Raw genomic sequence first — 22,364 nt, 5'->3', positions numbered from 1 at the left:
TCTCGAAAGCTACAGCGAGTTCTTTTCTTCAGCATCGAAGGTGCGTCAAAGTCAGTTGGCCAAGCACCGAATTATCACAGACGAACACGCCTGACTCTTCGTCAGAGCCCTATACCGTGTATCACAGGGGGAACGCCAGGCCATCCGCGAAAACGTTGAGGAAATGCTTCGTGATGACGTGGTCCAGCCACTGAAAAGCATCTGGACGGCACCACAGTTCGTCTTAGTGAAGAATATGGCACAATTTAGGCTGCTTTGATTACCAACGCTTGAACAGCGTCACGAAGAAGGATGTCTATCCGATCCCTCGCCCCCTCGCATCGATGACACTCTAGACCATCGCTGCAACGCTAAGTATTTCTCGTCCATGAACTTGAAGAGCGAGTACTGGTCAATTGAAGTCGACGAAAGATACCGCGAGAAGATCATCACACCAGACTGCCTTTTCGAGTTCAACGTAATGCCGTTCTGCATCTATTCCGCACGAGCCACGTTTCAGCGAGTAATAGATACTGCACTAGCTGTCTTGAAGTGGCGGTGTAGTATACTAAGACGACGTCATTGTCTTCCTTTCTAACTTTGAAGACCGCATGAAAAGGCTGCAGAGAGTGCAAGACACAATCAAGTCGTCAAGGCTAACACTGAAAGCAGAAAAGTGTCACTTCGCCTACGAGGAGCTGTTGTTTCTGGGTCGTATCGCAAAAAAGGAGAGAGTTCGCCCAGACTCGTAGAAGACAGCTGTGATCGCATGGTTTCCACAGCCAGGTGAAAAGAAAGCTGTGCGCCGATTCCTTGGACTGTGCTCTTATTGCCCACGATTTATCAAACTCTTTTCGCTCATTGCTGAACCTTTGATGCAGCTTATAAAGACAGACTTACCATTTGAATGGAAAGAAGCAAGCGGAAGCCTTAGAGGAACTTATGCACCGCCTACAGTCTGCTCCTGTCCTCGGGCGCTTTGATGAAAACGCCCAGGGTGAAATTCATACCGACGCAAGCAGCGTGTGATGAACGCCGTATTTGTTCAGATGAGTGCCGGAGTGGAAAAAGTCAATGCTCACGCTAGCATGAGTAAGCGCGCCAGCAGTTTGCACAGAAACAGCGCTCAGACCCCAACTTGAAAGGCCTCGCCGATTACCTGAAAGGCAAGATCGCTTCGCCTCCCGGTGCGTTTAGGCGTGGTTCAGGCATAGCATCCTTATACTATGGTTCAGGCGTCATTTGTCGTCGTTCGCCTTGAGTTATGATGTGCTCGTGAAGAAGTTCGCGCCCCTTAAATCCGGCTATCCCCCCTCACCCCAACCCAACCCGGGAGGACTGGGAGGCGACCCTGCTCGGCTGCTCCGACCTGCAGGCCCAATGGGCCTTAGTCGGGCGAGTCCGAGCGGCGGCAGACGCCACTGGGGTCCCGAACTAGGGACCTCCACCTAGTGTTTGTGAGGGTTGGCCCCTTCAGGGTCAGCTCATGCGTAACCTCCTATATTTGTATCCTATATAAATGTTTTCCGCCACCACCAACAAGAACGTGCAGCTTCTTTTTGTGCCCAAGAACCTCAGAAAAGAAATTCTGTGAAGGTAGCATGATGAGCCGACTGCAGGACATATCTCGCTTGCGCGCACGTTGCACCGAATCCGGAAGTATTATTGGCCGCTGTTATATGCAGATGTTGCCCATTACGGGAAAATGTGCCTTCAGTGTCAGCGACGCAAGACATCCCCGATGTGATCTGCTGGCCTACTGAACCCTATACCACCCCCGGGTAAGCCCTTTCAGCAAATAGAGATGGACCTCCTCGGCCCTTTCCCAGCTTCATCTACGGGCAACAAGTGGATCACCGTGCTCACCAATTGCATGACTCGCTACGCCGAAAAAAAAGCCCCGCATAATGGTTCCGCGGCCAGAAGTCGCCATGCTTTTCGTTGAACAAATTCCCCCGCGAAATGGCGCCCCCGAACTGCTTATCACAGACAGAGGAATATTAACGGCGGAGCTGGCATGCCATCTTAACCTACAGTCATACAAGCCACCGACGTACAATATTGTACCGTCCGCAGACGAACGGACTTACAGAAGCCTGAACAAGACCATCGCAGACATGATTGCCATGTACGTCGATGCTGAACGCAAGAACTTGGACACCATCCTGTCCTACGTGATCTTTTCCTACACCACTGCTGTCCAGGACAATAGCAGGTTCGCCTTTGCTGTTTGCCCTATATCTTAAAACCCTTTGTCTCGTCGTTATTAACAGTGCTACTGGTTGGTTTGGTTTGTGCGGTTTAACGTCCCAAAGCAACTCTGGCTATGAGACACGCCGTAGTGGAGGCTACTATTCGACGTTTCTCCCTGACTCAATGTGAAATTAAGACTTTGGCCTATGGTTAAGCATTGGCCTTTTTTTGTTCTGCCAAAAAGAGTGTACCCGAAGCTTAGCATTTAACTGAAGTTTCGCGGGGTATCTGGTGCGGCTCTTAAGTAGACGAATTCAAAGGATTCTGGTTGGATCAGTGGGGTACGAGGTAGAGTCTTTTTGTGGCATAAGTTGTATTTTTGGCCCCCTACACTTCCAAGGGGTTCCTCTACATTAGGTTAGCAACAGTGGGGTATAGGATTCAGAAATCGTAGCTATTATAGGCGACAAACGCACACGCGGACAGGTCGTGAGCTTTCTGTGCTCGCGCGCAAATCTGCGAAACATTCTTGTTTACACAGATTGCCTACGTTCTGCAAGTTACATTGTGTGAGAAAGAAGGCGCAGACAATACATAGAATATTCCCAACTTTCGTATGGTGCTCTCAGTGGAAACTCATGCGTCGTGATAACTTGCTTCTTCCATTAGAGTTTAGCGGATAGGGTCTTATTCACTTGTTCGTAAACCAGCTAGTTTTCTTTTTTTCTTTTTAATTTGCCAAACCACTTCTTTTTAGTATTTGTGCTTATTAGGCGTCTTAGTTCTAACTTGCCTTACCTACTCGCACCGACTGGACAGGAGCATGGACTCTATGGGGATTCTTTAAGGAGGTCACTGACACCGTCCATTTCCTCACTGAGCGGTTTTCTTCAGATTACCTGTATAGCATATCCAGAAGGCAGTTGGTCGAAGTTCTTACTGTGTCTTTGGTCTCCATACTTTTGTATCGTAACCTTGTCAGGAATTTTATGACACTAGCGTTTTAAAGCGTATTAAGCGCATGTGCATTCAGTCTGTTGCAAAAACTGCACGCTTCAACGCTCCTTGTTAAGGCACGGCTTCACGCCAAGCAGATGTTTGGGCCATGGCCGGTGAATTGCTGCCTGTGTAACACGCCAATGACCATTGATTACTGCTTCATTCAGTACCGTGATGCTGTGTTCTGGGACATATCCTAGCGGAAGCCAAAGAAGGGCATCGAAATCACCCCGTATAGCATTCGTTTTTTGCCCGTTCGGAAGAACTGTGATGTGTCTTATGATTTGTTTATGTTGCTGCAGCTGTTTATATAGTTTGCGGAAAAGCCGAATGATTGACACCATGCTGAATTGCCGTGATGATCGAAGTCTTTATTCCGAGAGCCGTACGCTTTTTTGTGGGGAGTGTATGGTGCTCTGGAACCGCAACGCTTATGTCTGTCCCCTCTGGTCTTGCAGCGCTATGGAACAGCCCTGGAAGTGTTGCCTTATAGTTAGCTACCGCATGCCGATGCTTGTGAGTGCCTCCCTGAATTTTGACATTTGGTATGGTGAGGAATTAATTACTGGGTTATATCGGGCTTGTACTATGGAGCTCGGTGATTTGAGGCCTGAGCTGTTTTAGTCTCTATTCCTCGGAAGTTTTCCCATGCAACAAAGAAAAACAAAATGCACGGGGTGGCTTAGTTGGTTAACACGCACTCGGCTGGTATCGATTCCCGGTGGAGGATGTCCTTTTTTTCCCCTCAAAGGGTAAACAAAGCCCCACTGTCATTTCATTGACAGGGTGAGTGTGAAACTTTCTACAGAAGGACGGACGCCCACTCATGGGTCTATAAAATGTTTCCCCTTAATAATGAACATCTTTCTTAGTTTTGCTTTTAATTTGGTTCTATTGATTTTTCATCTCCGGCAGCAATTCGCTTTCTTGACTCGTCGCACTGCGATCATATCATTTTGTCTTCGTGTTTTCTCCAAAAACTTCAACAGATAACTGTACTGCTTCACAGTTCGTGAGGATACGGAGTCGTTTAAGCAGCATTCATGACCCGCACCAACTTTTCTTCCTCTAAACTTTGGTAATGAGTGATTACGCAGTTTCGATTACGCCTCAACTATATTGCAAGATAGGAAACCACTTTCGGGTACAAAAGACTGTCCAAAAGCCTTACGCCAATGTCAGTGCGCGCCAGCGCCTTCAAGCTTATTTATTTAGCTGCTAGGTGGTGCGACCTGTTTCGTGAAACTTGTTTGCGCGTAATCCCGATGGCTGCACGTGAGCCGCAAAGGAGACAGGACCACCAGATGTACGGGCATATCATTTCATATATATTTATGTATCTCATCAGGCACACAAAAAAAAAATATATTGTGCACATCCCAGTTGAGAGAGATAAAGAGAAAAAAGTGCACGACATATTTTACGCGTAACAAGACAACACGAGCGTCAAGAAAAAATAAACGCTTCGTCAATGCAAATGGCAACAACATACATGAAAAGAACAAAAAAGCTGGTCCCCAGAAAGAGACAACTCGTCAACACGCTTGTGTTTTCATCAAAATGAACACATGCCCTTTCACACTAGACCACACACACAAATGATCACACACAACATGAGCAGTAGAGAGTGCTCAAAATGTAAGATTGGTCACTCACGATGGCATGTCGAGGCTACGAAACCACAGTTGCGTGTATGGCTGCGGCAGCATCCAACAGGGGTTCGACATACGCATTTTGCAACATTTGTTGTGAAGCTGGTTCATCACCTGACGTGAAATACACTAGGCGAGCAAGCCTTGCGAACAAAAACCAAAAAGCGGCAGTGCGATGCACACAGCCGAATATGGTTGCCAACATTTTTTACTTTCAGCCAAACACGACTCGCTCACTCTGCAAACATAATTTCACAGTTCATAGAAATTAAACATCTCTTTGTTGCACCCTGCAGGGGCCGCTTGCTACAGTTACCATGCAAACAACTACCACGAAACAAAAAACCACGACTCGTTCTGGCAAAATAACGGGCCATCCTTGGCGATTCCAGCTAAACTGAATATGAAAAGATGCATCTAGGAAATAACATCTCAAAGCAGCAAACAGGGAAAGTCAGGTTAAACCCGTCTCGACATCAAAAGAAAAAGATGCTGTCGAACAAAACAACAAAACACGAGAAAGATGTCGAGCTGTACCAATAAGTGCGAAGGAGCCAGAGTGACATCTCACTCGTTCATATGCAAGCGAGGGGCCAAAAAGCCCCCCACCTTCACCCCGCCTGATGGTGTGCAGCCGCCTAGGTGACTTAATTGCTGAACAAAGCAGCGAAACAGGCCAATCCATGCCATCGTGAGCAATGCAGCAAAAGTACAAAAATAGAGCACTATCAAAAATAGGCCTGCAATGCGCGGCGTGAAGCACCAGAGGAACGGCCTTTGAAGAAGGCGAGGCGCGATGTTGTACATCTTCGATGTCACACGTCTTTTTGACGAAAAAAAAAACATTTTTTTTTCCTTCGCGTAACTTTTATGATGCAAGAGAAAGTGGTCTAGTCTCAACGGGCGCACTACTGCGGTTACGTGTGGTTGTATGTACATTCGTGATTAGACGAGGGCGTTCTGAACGCTCGCCTCCATACCGAGCGCTAGGAACGCTCGGTAAACGCATCCACATAAGCTTCGGCGACACAGCACGGCTTGTCAAGCACCCCACATGCGCCAAGGGCATTTTTAACGAACGCACAAGTGGCAAACCTTCACCATCGAATATGAACACCCTGACAGCCGGAATTAGTGACTCTGCGACAAATACCCCGAAGGCAAGCAAGCTATTCGAAAAGCGGCTCAATCAGTCAGGGGAAACGCATAGCGAGACACCACTGGACGCTGGCGACGGTCTGAAACTCTGCAAGCACCAAAACTCGCATAGAAGGCGCGGAAGCCTGAGATGAGTTACTCTGTAAAAAAAGAAAGGTCAGAACGACTGACCAGGCCTGGACTGGAGCCAGTGGTACAGACAGGTAGGTTGAATACCAGCTAAAAAAAAATGCAGAGGACTAGTTACAATCTACAGACGAGCGAGTCATGAAAGCAATGCAACAGTTCTGGAAGCAGAGTAAGTCTCACAAACGACGTAACAACGTGGGTGCCGAAAACCTGCGTACCCATCAAAGCGAGCTAAATTTTCCTGCACGTTGTAATGTTGACACCCTCCCCCCTCCCCTCCGTATACAAGCCGTAGCACAATTGTTGCTCGCCAAACTAACACCGGGACCGCCGGGGCACGTAGAATGCACGACGCCACCTGCGCGTTTGCCATTCGAAAGAATCCACATTAAAAGGTCGCAATTTCTCTTTAAAAATGAATACCTTAGCTAACTACATGTTTCGAAGGTTTAATGTGGTGACATCGCGACATTTTTTTTCAATACATACGTCCCGTCGCACATTGACGGACGTTTAAGGACACTCACTGGGGTCATTAAGATAAAGAGGATAAGCGTGCATACTGCTAATCTCTGGTCGGCTTGGTGAATGGACCCTTTAAAAGTGACGCTAACATTCATCGCTTTTGCATTAGGCTGAGCGCGGAATGCGACAAAAAAAAAAAAAAAAGACAAAGTCAGTACTCCACGCCATTTTACAGTCATGAGGGGGAATAATCAGGGAATCCCTGAAATCCGAAACAAGTCAAAAACATTTTTTTCTTTTTAATAACAATTGCCTGTACAGTGCGCTCCTTCACAGAGCAGAGTGGCTATATAAGTTTGATATGTTGAACGATGCGTAGCACATAAAACTTTACTTAATATAGACACAGCTATGTTTACTGTTTATCTCTATACAAATAATATATATGTACCGAAATGTGTTAGAAATTACGACACGGTATATTCTCTTCCTATGTACAGGTTTCTTGTATGCTACAGTGCGATGTCAAAGTACCTCGGCGCGAACAATTCAGTAAGCCTGTACAGATCCAACGTAGGGATCGGGTGTCCAGAATAAGAACAGCTCAACATTTTAGGCCTCAAAGTAACTAATATGATCTACACGTACTTTACCAACCATGTGAAATAAAACGCCTAACAATAAATATATATATTTTCTCCTCTTCAGACCAACAAAATAAGTGCCACGTCCTCCACTTCCTGCAGTGTACAATGCGACCAACGAGGCCTTACAGCTTCGCGATCGACATTTTTCGGCTGAACGGTCCAGGATTTTCGTGGAGACCGAGACCCGCTAATCTTCATTGCGCTGAACTTTAATGCCCTACGACCAATAAGAAAAAGATGGTCGATTTTGTATGGGCCTACTAATGACACCGAGCCTGGCGTAAAGAATTTTTTTCTGAAAGGACACCTGCGTAATTCACACAAATCGATGACTATATACTCTGCCAAGTGGAAGCCAGCTCGCCCGAATTAGAGTTTGTGAACTGTTTATGTACTACTTGGAAGGTACAGGGAGGCTTCTTGCAATATTTGATGATGAGCCTCTTTCCAAACTGGCCGTTGACCACAAACAGGCAAAACATGGAGCAAATAAAGAGTCAAAGCGTTCTCACTGAACGCGTCATACTGACTCTCGTGCTAACGAAGGGAGTCAACAAACAGGAGTTTGGGAAATGGTAGTCAATGACCAGCCTAAAAAGTGGTTTATATGTGGCAAATAAACCCTAACTCCCGAGAAAGGTGTCCTGACGGGCCAAATAAAAAGTACTCTTTTTAGAGCTTCTACGACTCTCTTTTGATGAAAACTCAGTGGAAGAGAGTTTCCCGTCGACTGCCATCGTCAAGACTGTGTTGTGCTGTGTCTTCGCTGTTGAACACGTACTGAGAAGCTCAACAAATTACTTTTCCAAAATGCCTAAATTCTGACTTCTCTTGAAGAGCACAGGACCAATCGACACCCAGCTAGAATAAACAGTGCATAGAACGAATAAAGCCAAGAAACTGTTCTCAAACGCCTCAATAATTACAACAGCAGACATGACGAATATTAACAAGCTCTCAGTTACGTCAAAGAAAAATTAACAGTGAATTTAGTTATGCTGAGGCACAACACAGGAGAAACGCAGGGAAGGCACCAAGGTGCCATCGAGATCACAAAGAAGGCTCGTGTTAATAAATGCTTTCTGTTCAGAAATTCTGCACAAGTTATGCATTGTACTGCCTTTCATAAGTACCATGACCTTACCTCGCAAAAGCGAAAAATAAATATAGTTCAGTAATTCCGATCGAACGCTCTTGTGCGCATGACTGATAAGTGATAATTTGTGATCGTTTGACGGGTTGCAGAAGTTTAGCAAAAAAGCGCATTTTCACCACTTTAGACACAGTCCCGCAGAGTCACATTCACGGTATCGATAAACAGAATTCCTAAACATTCAGATTTCCCAAGCAGTCCGAGTGTTGAAGCACATATCATCCACGCATTATGCACAGGTGCATTATTTAATGCGACAGTTAGCATGATGTTGTTTTTCCTCTGATGTGGTTATGCGTCAATAAATCGAATGCAAAGAACCAGTCACATAACATGAAAAAAGGGCAAAGTAGCTGAGATTCAACACTAGCATGCTTTGAACCTGTTTGAGAGGGCTACTAATATATTACTGTAACTAGTAATTTACTAATTACTGTTTCGAGATATAAACCATGCAACATAGAGGAAAAGTTCGTGTTCTGTCATGTTCGTGTGAACCAATCATTTAATATGGCATTTACAATGCAGTGACTTTCCGGAATATATTGAAATGGTGACACACAAAAAAAAAGTTGCAGCTTAAATATTAGACAAGACTGAAAATGCGCTTTGTTGCCGAAACTACTGCAGTAGAAATAAAGAGCGAGTTAACTTAGATGCAACGAAAGCCCAGTACGATTGACTTATGGTCAAGCTTCCTAAATTCCTCACTCCTCACTAAGTGTACGGAAAGTAAAAGGAGTAAATGCCAAATCATCGTGGAGAGGGCCTCGTCCAGATAATCACTAAGATAAGCAGCTTGAATCTAAAGTTCAGCGGTGCTGAATATTGCATACAAAATATCTGCACAAGCTCCATTACAGCGAATCTCATTTGTTTGAACCCACTTTATTCCATCTTCCGGTCTGTCCAATTTAAGGCTTTGATCTCGCCAAATCGTGCCTAATAATCGGATTGTTCTTAATTAAACCGCCACATAGACGAGATGATGGCGGCTAATTTTGACTTCATGTACGTAGCATCATCGTTTATTCTGCAAGTTCAAATTTTTGAGATTCGGCTGTATTTTAACACTAACAGTTAATAAACAACGTTGTAATATTTTCTTGCAGTGTTGTAAAAGAGTGTAGTCGAGAACAACCACACTTTCTTGCAGCATTGTCAAAGAAGGCAGCAAGAACAACAACACAGACCCGTTTTCCTTTTGCGTCAAGACGTGAAAAAAAAAGGCACTTGGTTCGACTGACCAAGGCACCTCTTTCGTTGAGCGATGCATTAACATACGTTGCACAAAACCCAGAAATCAAAACATTGCACATGAAAATGAAACAAGGTTAAGGAGTTCCCTTCATCACATCAACGATACACTTTGCCTTGCACATACACTATAGCGTTAAACAAGAAAAAAAAAGATTGCGTGGCTCCAAACTTCAATCCCATTAACTGGGTGGCGATTATGTCTTGCAAATGAGAAATTAGCAACGACAGCAAACGCAGTTACTCGCACCACACGAAAAAGACAGTAAAAAGATGCATAACATTTTTTTCTGTAGAGACTAGCAAGTTGAGGCTCTCTTTGAGAGTAACGTAACAACATGGGGTTTGCAGGAGATGGAAAAGACTGCGCATATCTCCGCGAAAAGCTTAACACTCCATGCCAGCATTTTGGAGCCTTACTGTCGGTTACAAGTTATTTCGTCATGCCACGCCAGGATTCCAACAGCAATGCCACATTACAGTTTTGCAGCATATGGGATCTCGTGAACTTATGTGTTATACAATTCGCAAAGCAAGCACTGAAAATGCGGTATTTACATAAAGCACTTGAGAAGCACCAATTGAAACCCTCATCGACCAGTTTTGTGTGGCATATGATCTTCGGTTTAAAACAAACTCTTAGCCAGACGTCGAGCTACTAATTAGTTTATAATAAAGCACAGTGATAGCTAGTATAAGAGTCATATGAGTCATAATTCATATATTGTCAATAGCAAATATAGGACAGAAAACAATGAAATTTTGCAAAACAACAGTAAATTATCAGTGAAAATCAGGCAGATTTGGTGTCTGAAATTTTACGCTTTCTGAAAATAGAATATAAAACTTCACAAAATATGAGCTTCAGTGTTTTGACAAGTTATCAGCAGTGATGTACACCGTTATGTACTCGTTGAACTAACGGAGACGCAAAATGTAGAAATGTGTAAGCCTTCGGGTCCTAAAACATGCACTACAAGTCCCATATCTGAAAACCGAATCTCAGTGTCAGAAATTTACAGAAATATTTTGCGACTAATTTTCCTAGTGATTCATGGTCCCAGTCTTGAAGATATTGGTGAAATGTTTTTGCGCACAAAGTCTAATTTGTTGGACAGTCCTTCCATTTAAATGTGGCGGCAGGTGACCGAATGCCACAGACTAGTCTTACAAGTTCCCGCCCAATGCTTCAGCCAAGGTATGTGAAGCTTCGCTTTATAGACTGGAAGGAATGGAAAACACGTATGCGCAACCAGAAGAATCCTCGTAAAATTGCCCTATTTGGAGGAAATCGAATGGCAGAGCTCATTCGCCAAGGCAATCTGTTCTTAACCTCGGCTGAAACGGTTCTAGGCCCGGGAAACAAGGTCTGTATGGCTAAGCAACGAAAAAAAGGCCAGAGTTGCGTACAACATAGTCAGCAGTGAGCGACACAAAGAATTTCCCTGCTACAAAAAGCAGTATGCTGTTAAAATGTTTCATTATTTAAGCAAAATTATCAACCCTTGATTCCTGATTCCGCTGGCTAGTTATAGCTCAAATTCAAAAGGCTAATTTAGTCTACTGTTGTGGTTAGTCACAAGAGCAATACAGGATGCAGCAGACCACTATTCGTCATCAACTGATGTTTTCTTAGATTGTATCTTAATATAGTCAAGTTAAAGTTTTTATCTTTTGAAGAGGGTGTAAAATTCGATAAAACTGCATTGTATCTTAGAGTAGCTGTGGCTGAAATTTATACACGCACGGAAAGGCCAGCTAGCAGATGCAAGAAATAAAGATGAACAAGAAAACCCAAACCATTTCAAATAGCGGCTGTGCCTTTAAGCCAGAAAATGTAATGCGCTTAATTTCCCTGCGTTTTCAAATCTGAAACTATGCCCAATGGAAGTAACAATAAGCTACAAATGAAAGTTTTGTTTCATCATGCCGCTAAGGGATTACTTAGGATTTCATATGGCCTCTTTAGCATGCTTCCAGGACCGGGAGCTTTCGTTTTGCTATGCAGGCAAGTTGCTTGTTTAGTACTAGTTTTTGCTAAGATGGTTTCCAAAAATAAAACGAACTCAAATCAAAACTGTCCTTGTGACAACTCTCATATTCTGTAATCGTTGCAAGAGCTAAGCAGTATTACTATAAAGCCCGACAGCCTATTGTTCTAAGAAGTAGGGAAACAAGCAGATAACATAAACGACCTTTGTTCTGCGAATGTAGATCTCCAATGCCAAAAAACAAAACAAAAATAACTTTCGAGCTTTACTCAGACCCATCGGGGCGGCTGATCCCAAACATGAAGGTCTCAGAAATTTGTAAGAAAGTAATTGATCACTTCTCGAATTACCCAAGCCTAAATAACCTCTCGCATTGTGGTAGCAGATCCTATACAGCCAGGGTGTTGACAAGCTGAGTTGACCACGGAAACAAAAAAGTGAGTTCATTAAAAAATATGATGCATTCAAACAGACCACTCACTCGAGAAAACAGGCATGGCTATTGCAATCAAAAGAACAAACGTTGCCCAGATATTTTCGTCTCACTGAGAGGGCAGATAGCGCCAACAGATTGAACCAATGCTTCAATGTTCTTCGCTCGATGACAATAAATTACGTGCGAATAGCTTAAACTCACTGGTAATATGAGCTGAGACGCATATATGCATGTGTATAGAGCGAAGGGTTCTCGCATCCTATGCATGTGTATATATATACTCACACTAAATAGCTGCCTGCCCATTTTCATATGCAAATGTGACGAGAAGAAACAAAAACGTCTCTTTTGAAGCTTTCGAGTGAGGCACCGATTTATGATCACTACGCACAAACTCCGTGGGCTTTCTTCCGCGATGAATGTTCCCAGGGCAAAACACAGCATGTACAGTCTTTTTCAAAAGTTTGGAGCCCAGGGGGTCTGGTTTGCTTCTAAGGCATCATGTGGCACTCCTTTAGCAGCGTACGTGGAAGTCCTTCCTACTGGAGATGGCGGGACAAAAAAAAAAAATTAGATTTCAAGCGATTTGGAACACCGGGAATGTATTGCGAGCCACGGGATATGGCTCAGAAGCCTGCCCTTGGGCTCTACACTTTTGACGAAGACTGCACCTACCACGAAAACGCTGCTGCACGCCCTCCCACTTGCACTGCTGAAGACAACTCGAGCGCACCCTTCTGGAGTGTTATTTTCGATAGTGTTCGGCGCACCATCTACAGTCAATGTCAAAAGTACGCGAGCCAAATGCTTAAGGATCGAGCAGGGCAGTTCAACACACCGCTCTCCATGATTAAAAAAATCACCAGACGCAAGTCTGCATGTCTTATGTTATGTTCACCCTAAGGCACTCTAACGCACCTAGACCATGAGAAATCCGCCTTCGCAGTTCACTTTCCAGCGGAAAAACTCATCGCTAGCCGCTAGCCAACAGGAGTGCAAACGGGAGGAAGCGCCCGGCCCCTTGCCGAACCCAAGTGGGAGTACTACCAAGTACTGCCAAGTGGGAGCATGCTGTTAAAGTCACGTTCTTTCCACAAAGACTGTTTTGTGCCCGGAATGTTCGTAAGGTTGCACAATGTTCCGATGAGAGCCCGTAGGCCGATTTTGGCGCCACCTAATCGCTCAGTGAGATAAAGTAGTATAAGAACAACTGGAAAAGCATTCGCGTTTAAAACCTCGTGTAAGAAAAGACGCGAAAAGTTGAAAATAGAGTGACAGGCATGTCGCACAAAACAGGTGAACACTCATTCTGACATTTACACACATTCTTCTCCGCAACATCATCTCCGATTGCAACCCGCCGCAATAATACCAAGTAAAAGAACAAAATAGAAAGTCTCGAAATGTATGTGATATAGTGATATTTGAATAATGATTCTTCTTTTTGTGCGCTAAGGACTAGTCAAAAAGTATTCTGCTTTTCTTGTGTTCCTATATCAAGTGCTTCAATTCATGCACTAGCTATATTGTCATTTACCCCGTCATTGGCGAGGAAAGTTAAAATAGTACACCATGTGGATAGTTGACGAGAGAAGCACGACGCCGTACGGCGAAGGAAAAACGAGATAAAAAGAAAATGCACCGCAAGTTCATTTAGGTTTCGAAGAATGACTCAGCTAAAGCTAGTTGCAGTAAATCTCAAAGAAGAATTTCGTCAAGCCACTGCTGTCGCCAGCCTAATGGTAAATTTAGTGCGCACACCAGGATTTGAGCACAAATGCATCCTCCAACTTTCAGGGATGTTTTGTCGTCATGATATTTAAGACCAAAAGGATGCTGAGGATTTCATCATTGAGCAGTTTCGTGAGTGTCACTGAAAGAGCCATATCCTAAATATATTTGACTTGAACTAGCTTTTCCCAGTCAGCAGCACTGTACACACCTCAAAGAGGAGGCTCTCATGCTTTAACACTTACATTAAAAACAATTATCAAAAATAAGGAATGTGAGCTCCAAAATAACAATTATATAAGTAAAGAGAACAGAAGGTAAAGGTAACAACGTGAAACAAAGAAAAAAAGCTTTCCCAAACCGCAAAATATCCAGAACATAACAAAAAGCAGAAACATTTATGAATGCGACAAGAAAAAGTACAGGGCGACACGTAATGCCAGAAGATGAAATGTGGGAAAAAATTGTCGAAAAATAACGGTATCATATAATCAAAAAATGTTTTCTTCTGCTCAATGAGCAAATTGCACAAGAAACACACGCGAAAAACTAAAGTTTGAAAACACTCGTAACGTCAGCTTCGGTTTAAAAGAACAAGAAAAAAAGGCACATGGCTGGCGTTGGTACAATATTTGCGAAAGAACGCCGATGATAACTTTGGTGGTTGTTTTTTTTTTCTTGCTCCTAGCGTTCTCGGCAACAATGAGTCCACATGCGATCAACTATTTACAAACAAGACAAAAATAAGGCAGAAATAAAAATGGCCGCTGTCTTGATGAGTAAGGAAGGAATGCATTCCACAAAAATAATGAGAGTTATCATCAAGACAACGGCACAAAAAAAAAAAGCGACTCTGTTGCCTTCCCGAAAGAATGTTGCTACCCAACATTAGTCGAGAGGCCTGGTTTTCTCTCCAGCATCAACGCTCGGGTGCTGAAAAGTGATGGTAGCTGTAGAAAAAAAAAGATGCAAAAAAAAAGAAGAAAAGTAATAAAATGAAACAAAAACTTCACTTTTCCTTCGTTTTCCATCTTATTTTGGCACTGCCTTGGATTTTTTTTTTCGTCTGCTACAGGAAACCGGTTTCAAGCCTGGTTGCCGTCTGTTCATATACCTCGCAGACGACACAAGAGCTCAAACGCCGCTCAGCACAGCACTGATAGCGAGCCTACAGGTGTACTGTAACCCTCTATTGAAACGACGATACGTCGAACCACCAAGGAAAGAAAACAAATGACAATAAATGTACTCGAAACCCTAAGAGGGAACAGGAGCAATGTGGGAAGAAAGCTGTCCCAGTTCAATACGTCGCTGGCGCACAAGATGGCGCCTCGCTGAAAGGCACTTGGTTCACTTTCTCCACCGATGGCCACCCCGCACAAAACGCCGCGACAAATCTGGTGTCCCAACACTCGCGACGCACGATGAGGAGCTGGCACTCTTGAAGCGGCGCGTTGTGGAGCCCGGTGGTTCGCAAGATGGGAGAACGAATTAAAAAAAAAGGAAAAAAGTTGGCGGCTAGCAAGGTAGTCAACTGAAAGGGAAAAATGAGAGAACGGTTTGTGAGAAGGGTGCTAGTTTATTGCAAAAATAGGGCGGTTTGAGGGATGCAGGTGGACAGTAACACATCATGTTTTGTTAATTGCACATGAATGAAAGCAAAAGCTGCAACGTGAGGTTAGAAATATGCATGGCACACACATCTAAGCCCCGCTGTGGCGGTGCAGTGGGTCGGGCGCTCGACTACAGTGCCCAAGGACGCGGGATTGAATCCCCGACGCGGCGGCCGCTTCTCGATGGAGGTGAAAAGCAAGGCACCCGTTGAAAGAACCCCAGGTGATAAAATTTCCGGAGCCCTCCGATACGACGTCTCTTATAGCCTGAGTCGCTTTGGGACGTTAAGCCCCATAAACCAGCCAACCAACACACATCTGAACAACTAACATGCAAAGGGCATAAAATAAATCATGCAAACGTATTAAAAAATGACACCATAAACTTGATAATTAAACATTCTTTTTTGTTAACATGCTCTGGTTTCAATCAATGAACGAGATCACCACAGAAAATTCATTTATTTTTTCATATTGTTATAAAACAATGTTCTGACGTCACGCCGTCACCGTCTCGTCACCGGACTGCTTTGATAGTGAATTTCGCCCCCTAATCTCCCTTTTGCTAATCCACAGAGACGACATTTCACATCGCCACTGAAGGTCTATAGTGTGAAGCAACTCGTGTGCATCTGATCCGTAAATTTCTCACACAGGTTTCTATTTTTTTAAGTTTCAAAGTTCTAGGAAAGAAATTGCCTGAACTGTAAGCAACGGTCTAGAGGTCATAAATTGACGTCCGCGGAAGAGGGGGAGGGGGTGTAGGCAGTGAGGGGCCAGAAATGGTAGGACGCTGTCATAGTGTCGCTCCAATTCCTGCCTACTTCTTCCCTTCTTACGGCCACCCATCTTCATTCTTTTATCTCTTATTCCTGGCTACTTTGGTTGGGGTTCTTAGACTTCGTGACGGATAAGGGTGAGTCAGGGCCTTTTGTGCCTCGACCGACGAGCTCCCGAGGAGGAAGGCCTCCCAAGCCTTCCACAGCATATTCTAATGGAATTTGATCCACACAGTTAAATTGGAAAACTACTTCGAAATCTTTTGGTATAATGTATATTACAGTGGACGCTAAGCATTGTTTTCAACCCAGTCGCCCAATCTTGGCGAGAGTAGCGCCATTGCATGTTATTTACCTTGAAGGCCTCGCCTTCAGAAAAGGGTTTCAGTTGAGGTGTGATGGGGAGGAAAGTGGGGATAAGATTGACATGCCCACACCCTATGGGATAAAGGAAATGACTCTCTACACAGTGCGGACATTCGGACATTTTGGTCGTAGCAAGCAGCCTGGGCCGGTCACCAGAAGGTGTTGGTCTGCAGCTGTCTCAGAACGCGTTAATCGGCCTTCGACAGTCCTTTCGCCGGAGGTGGACACCGTTAGTGCTGAGCTTTGCAGTCCTCGATCATTTCTCTGAACCGCTGCAGTGGCCTGCCAAGCTCGCTGTCGGGCGATCAGAGGGTGGGGGCCAGGAGGATACACACGCCGGCAGCAGTGTTTGTAGCTTCGTTCCCTGGTAGTCCCTGATGGGCCGGCGCCCACACGATGAGGTTCCACGTCGCGGTCCGCTTTGTAAAGCAAGCGGTGAGACAGTGTGCCCAGCCCACCGCGCATATAGCTTTCACAGGCGAGCCTCGAGTCGGTGATGACAGTTCGGCATTGGTGGTCAGAAACCACGTGGGCGATTGCGAATTTCTCGGCCCGATGAGCACTCTCGGCTCGGGAAGAGCACTCTCGACGCCCTGTATGCCGATGACATCACCCTGTGGGCCACGCATGGCAGTATCGGGGACATTGAAACCAGCCTGCAAACAGCGGCGACGATAGTAGACCGCTACGCCCGCCGCTGTGGTCTTCAGTGTTCCCCACAAAAATCAGAATTTGTGCACCTCCGCCCCTCGCGAAAGTGCACAACTCAAATCACTCTTTCTTTAGACAGTGGTCCCATACACGAAGCTGACGAGATACGGGTACTCGGACTCTACATACACAAACACAGACGGTCAGACACTACATTGGCCAAACTCCGTAAGGTGGGGGACCAGGTGGGCCGCATGGTCCGCCGGGTTTCAAACAAACGCGGGGGGTTGCGAAGTAAGGATGCCTTGCGGCTGGCAAACGCCTTCGTGACCAGTCGGATTCTATATTCGACACCTTATCTCCACCTACGGAAACAAGAGGAGGATGCCCTTGAGGTTATCCTTCGCAAAATTGTCAAGCGTGCCCTGGACCTCCCCATCACTACTTCAAACAACCGTCTTATGGCCCTTGGGGTGGTGAATACTTTCCGGGAGCTCCGGGAGGCGCACCTTACAAATCAGTACACGCGTTTGTCGCAAACGGAGTCGGGTCGCCGCCTTCTTGCTCAACTCCATATCCAACACACCACACTCATGGAAGACAGGTTTCGCATCCCAGAATTGTGGAGACGCGCCCTCTGCGTGCGACCTCTGCCAGCGAATATGTCACACGAAGATCATAATGGTCGGCGCTTGGCACGAGCGGAAGCCCTAGCCCGACATTATGGCAACAAAACAGGTGTATACTACGTGGACGCCTCCGGCCCTCACCACGGGGGATGGTACACGGCCGCTGTAGTTCGCAACAGCAAAACGATTAACGGTCTCACCTTCAGAGCACAAAGTACAACACACGCAGAAGAGGTGGCGATTGCTCTCGCGGCCTCTCATTCCGACTCAAAATACATAATTACCGACTCGCGAGGAGCCTGTCGGAACGTCAGACAAGGCTGGACTCCCTTACTAGCCTATAAAATTTACTTAAATTGCATACGGGATACGGACCCCGCACACCGCTACCTTATATGGGCCCCTGCTCATCAGGGTTTGGCAGGAAACGAGGCAGCAGACGCAGCCGCCCGCGCGCTCTCTCACCGGGCTGTTTTCTCCTCCCTACCCGATCAGGAACCCGATTTTAATCCGGCCTACACCTTCAAAGATATCACGACGTACTATCAAAATTGTCATCGCCTTTATCCCAGCCCATGTAAAGGTCTCAAAAAGGCGGATGAGCGGCTCCTTCTCCGCCTTTTCACCAATACATTGCTGTGCCCGGCAGCCCTAAAACATTTTGACCCCTCCTTTAGTGGCAGCTGCACACACTGTGGAGCGGTGTCTTCTGACATCTATCACATGGTGTGGGCCTGCCCTTCCAACCCGGCTATTCCCCCCATCCCCAACCCAACCCGGGAGAACTGGGAGGCGGTCCTGCTCGGCTGCCACGACTTACAGGCCCAACAAGCCTTAGTCGGACGCGCCCGAGCGGCGGCAACCGCCACTGGGGTTCCCAACTAGGGACCTCCACCTAGTGCTTGTAAGGATCGGTCCCTTATGGGCCGATCCGAACATACCTCCTGGCCCTTGTGTAAATAAATGTTCTTACCACCACCACCTCGGGAAGAGCCCGTTGATCTGTGCGTTGCGGTGCACCACCGCCGCCGTGTAGTGGCCCGAACGGGTCAGACCAGACACATCGACGTAGTAGACACCTGGTTTGGAGCCGTGCTTAGAATGCAGCGCCCCCGCTCGAGCTAAGCGACGGCCTTCGTGGAGGTCCGGATTCATATTGCGTGGGACTGAGTCCACCCACAGCTTGTGTCACCAACCCTCGGGGATAAGGAGAGTTTCGTTCCTCGGAACACATTGTGGTGCGATCATGAGGCTCTTGAGCAGACGTTGTCCTGGCCCCGTTTGCGCCAAGTGTGTGCACTGGTTAACGGTATGAGCCTCCCGCAACTCCCGGAAGGTGCTAAAGCAACCCCAGACCGAGAAATCGGTCCATGGAAGTTGTAATTGGGAGGTCCAATGCCCGCTTCATCGCTTTCCGAATGATGACTTCGAGTTGTCACACATTGGCTGCGCTGAGGTGTAGGTACGGAAAAAAAAATAGGATGCGGCTGGTAATGTAGTTCCTGTGCAAGACGGAGCGCGTCCACGCTACACATATACGCTGCGAAGCTACCCAGGCGCTCTCTCCTGCTGCGTTCTTTGTATCAGCGGGATTCTTTGGCCACGTGTTTGCAAGCTATATATAGCACATATTTTCACTCGCCAGGTACGTTTTTCACGTCCCCACACAAGGTCTACGAAGTAAAGCGACGCGAACATAGGATCACTGTTATCCCGATGAGCAGTGACCTGCGGAGCAGTGAACGAGAACGCACTACGATTTCTTGAATTCTAAGTTATGTGATGTTAGGAAGATAGTGAGAGACTGAAAAGCGTGGCGTGACATGGTCAATAGGGTCACGAAGAGTCGGACACGACTGAACTGAACTGAAGTTTTTCAAGACGTAAAAAAAATGATAAAAAAAAAAGAATCGGGGAACTCATCAATAGCATGACCGACAGAAGCAAAGCGCGTGCAATAGGACCCCAGTGTGCACGTGGCGTGCTCGTGGAAGCAGTTGATTGCACAACCTTTATTTAACTTGTGCTGCGGTCCATATCTGCCAAATGGGTAAATGTCTCCGATATCATGCATGAGCACCACTGCAACGTAGAGAAAATAATTAAAAAGCGTCGAGAGTATTAGTTTATTTTGTAAACTTGTGATGAGGCATATTGACCTGTGGCTCTTTTAGCAGCGTGTCTACTATTTGCCTTTCTTGCGCGGAACAGTAATATAAAACTACCTCGCGATTTTTTTTTTTTTTTGTGTGGCTTTTAGTTGACTTTTAACACAAAAGCTGTTCTTGGTCGAGGCTTTTATTGGACAAGGCGTGGCAACGCGGGCGCAGCGATGCAGAAGATGGCATAGCCTAGCGAGGGGGAGAGTAAGCGTCAAGCACAGATGCAGCGTAGTAGGGAAAGGGGAAGCGGGCTCCAAGCGCAGGTAGGCGGAGTCGAGGATAGGATAGTAGTCGGTCCATTTGAGAGCCTGCGCTCAACAGATCGTGCGTACGAGCACGCATATATACACGAGTACGCTTGACTGTCGTTTCTCAAACTTGCATGCTTAGAACATGCACTTACTGGGCGCGTTGGTGTATCGTTTCGCGAATGTTAGGAAAATGGGTAAAATAGCGCGCTCTAGCTCCGGAAGAAGCCACCCATTGGGAGCGTCGCCGGCGTGCAAAAGGGCACGGCGTCCTTTGGCCAATCCGCAAGCAAGCGCAAGGGATACCGAAGCCATGCACAAACGGATGGCGGAAGGTCCCAAGCTTCGAGAAAGAGAAGTCAAGCGCAAAAGGACTGCGATGAACTTCGAGAACATATAGAGAGGCAAATCAATCGAAGCACAACGCCGTTATGAGGAGGCCAATCGAAAGAATAGGAATGAAGCTAAGCGACGGCAAAGGAACGCCGACCCGGGTCTACGTGTAAAGGATTAACTAGAGCGGAGGGACACCATGATTTACCCGGCTTCGCTAAAGCACATTTTGACCTTGCCGTCTCCGGAGAGTAACCGCATTGTAGGGAAAGTCCCTCGGATCTCTATGTGTGGGCGTGCCCCTCCGACCCTGCTTTTACCCCCAACTCAAAACTCCATCTGCGAGGACTGGCTGCTAAGATTTGAAAGCCCAAAAGGCGGTGGTCGAACGAGCTATGGCGGCAGCGGAAGCCACTGGGGTCCCGTCCGTGCTAGTGATCTCCAACTAGTGTTTGTGAGGGAAAGGCACTAAGGCTGAGTGGGCACCTCCATGTAACTCCTTTTCAGAGGCAATAAACGTTACCTCCCCCTCCCCCCCCCCTTCCTTTCATACCTACTCTTTCCTTCTCCGCCGGCAACTGCTCGCAGTGTTTCTTTTTGTTTTGTTTTTCTTTTTTATTCAGAATGCTTCATCAGCCAGTTCCGCTTGGTGGAAGTGTCCGAGGCTGACTTGGTATGAAGTTTTGCCACATGTGTCGTGGGTGGTGTTCCCGACATGTGTATTTTCAACTTTTTTTCATCGTATTTTTGTCACCTTCCCTTCATTCTTTTGCTTTGCTTTATCTTGCGCGCCCGTCTAATTTTGTCGTCTTCTTTTTTTCTCTGTTTGCAGCCTTGAAATAAACACCCAGAAGACAGCTGGGGCTCTTCCATGTCTCTCTGCCTTGTGGCTCCCTCTCTGTGTTTATCCATAACTATATCAGCTCAAATAGACCAAACCATCACCCTTTTGCTGCACCGGCCGCGATTACTCTCCAACGGCAGCCTCATTCAAATGTCAAGCCCGTGCCTTGCCCAGGCGGCAGCGACTATTCCGGAATATCGCCTCCAGCGCCCACTCGTGGCACTGCCCATTCTCCACGAGTGCTGCCACTGGGTTTCTGCACACTGCCCATAACGGCTCGTATAGTAAATTGCTCAAGTACCAAATGAGCATTAAAAAAATACAATCGCAAGAACCGATTGGATCTTGGATTGGATTGGATTGGATTGCATATTTGGCAGTGGTTGCTTGCTTTTGAGATGAGAAATGCGCGACCGTTACTAAAAGACCTACCCTGCATCAGTACCAATGGTGTCCCAGCGCTAACAAGTGGCTGCGTCGCGTGTCAGGAGGCTTCACTGAAGGAAGTGCGAGTAGTTCGGGACGAGCGTTCAATTTCGGTACAGTGGAAGAAATACGCAGGAGCGCCATCAGTTTCCGGAAGGGCAAGCTGCTGTGGGCTCTGTTGGCTGTACGTCCGTGGCCGAAAGCCGCCATCGCCATGGGATAGGCCACGGCGATGGCGACTCAGCTCAGAAAACCGAAACTACGCGGATGCGTGGCCGACAGCTGCTTTCACCGGCGCCTGGCACGAAGTTCAGAAAAGCGAAACCGAAACAATGTAATTTCGGAAACGGAGCAGTACGTTTTTCGTCTCATTTTCCATCGCGAGAATGTCATAGGTAAGGGGTCGGCTCTGCAGATGCAATTTAGATGTGAACAGAGCTTTCGTGCAGAACTCTCGCCACGCTGGTAATATAGTTCATATAGGTCATATATTCGGGAGCCCGTTCCAATTAGCCGCTGCAAA

General features: G+C 46.3%; 1 protein-coding gene across 2 annotated transcripts in view; it reads right to left on the bottom strand.

The window, feature by feature from the left end:
* Nucleotides 1-4,478: 4,478 nt before the first annotated feature.
* The window catches only part of LOC146172746 (uncharacterized), a 243,314-nt gene continuing 225,428 nt past the window's right edge, over nt 4,479-22,364 (bottom strand). For both annotated transcript variants that reach the window (XM_084584981.1, XM_084584982.1), the window contains exon 10: nt 4,479-15,324. The gene's annotated coding sequence lies outside the window, so the exon portion shown is untranslated. The remainder of the gene's footprint in view (nt 15,325-22,364) is intronic.

Source organism: Amblyomma maculatum, chromosome 11 (genome assembly GCF_055883805.1).
Source record: "Amblyomma maculatum isolate TAMU_Amacu chromosome 11, ASM5588380v1, whole genome shotgun sequence".
NCBI lineage: Eukaryota > Metazoa > Arthropoda > Arachnida > Ixodida > Ixodidae > Amblyomma > Amblyomma maculatum.
The sequence above is the reverse complement of the archived record's forward strand: the minus strand, read 5'-3'. Positions and strand labels throughout refer to the sequence as shown.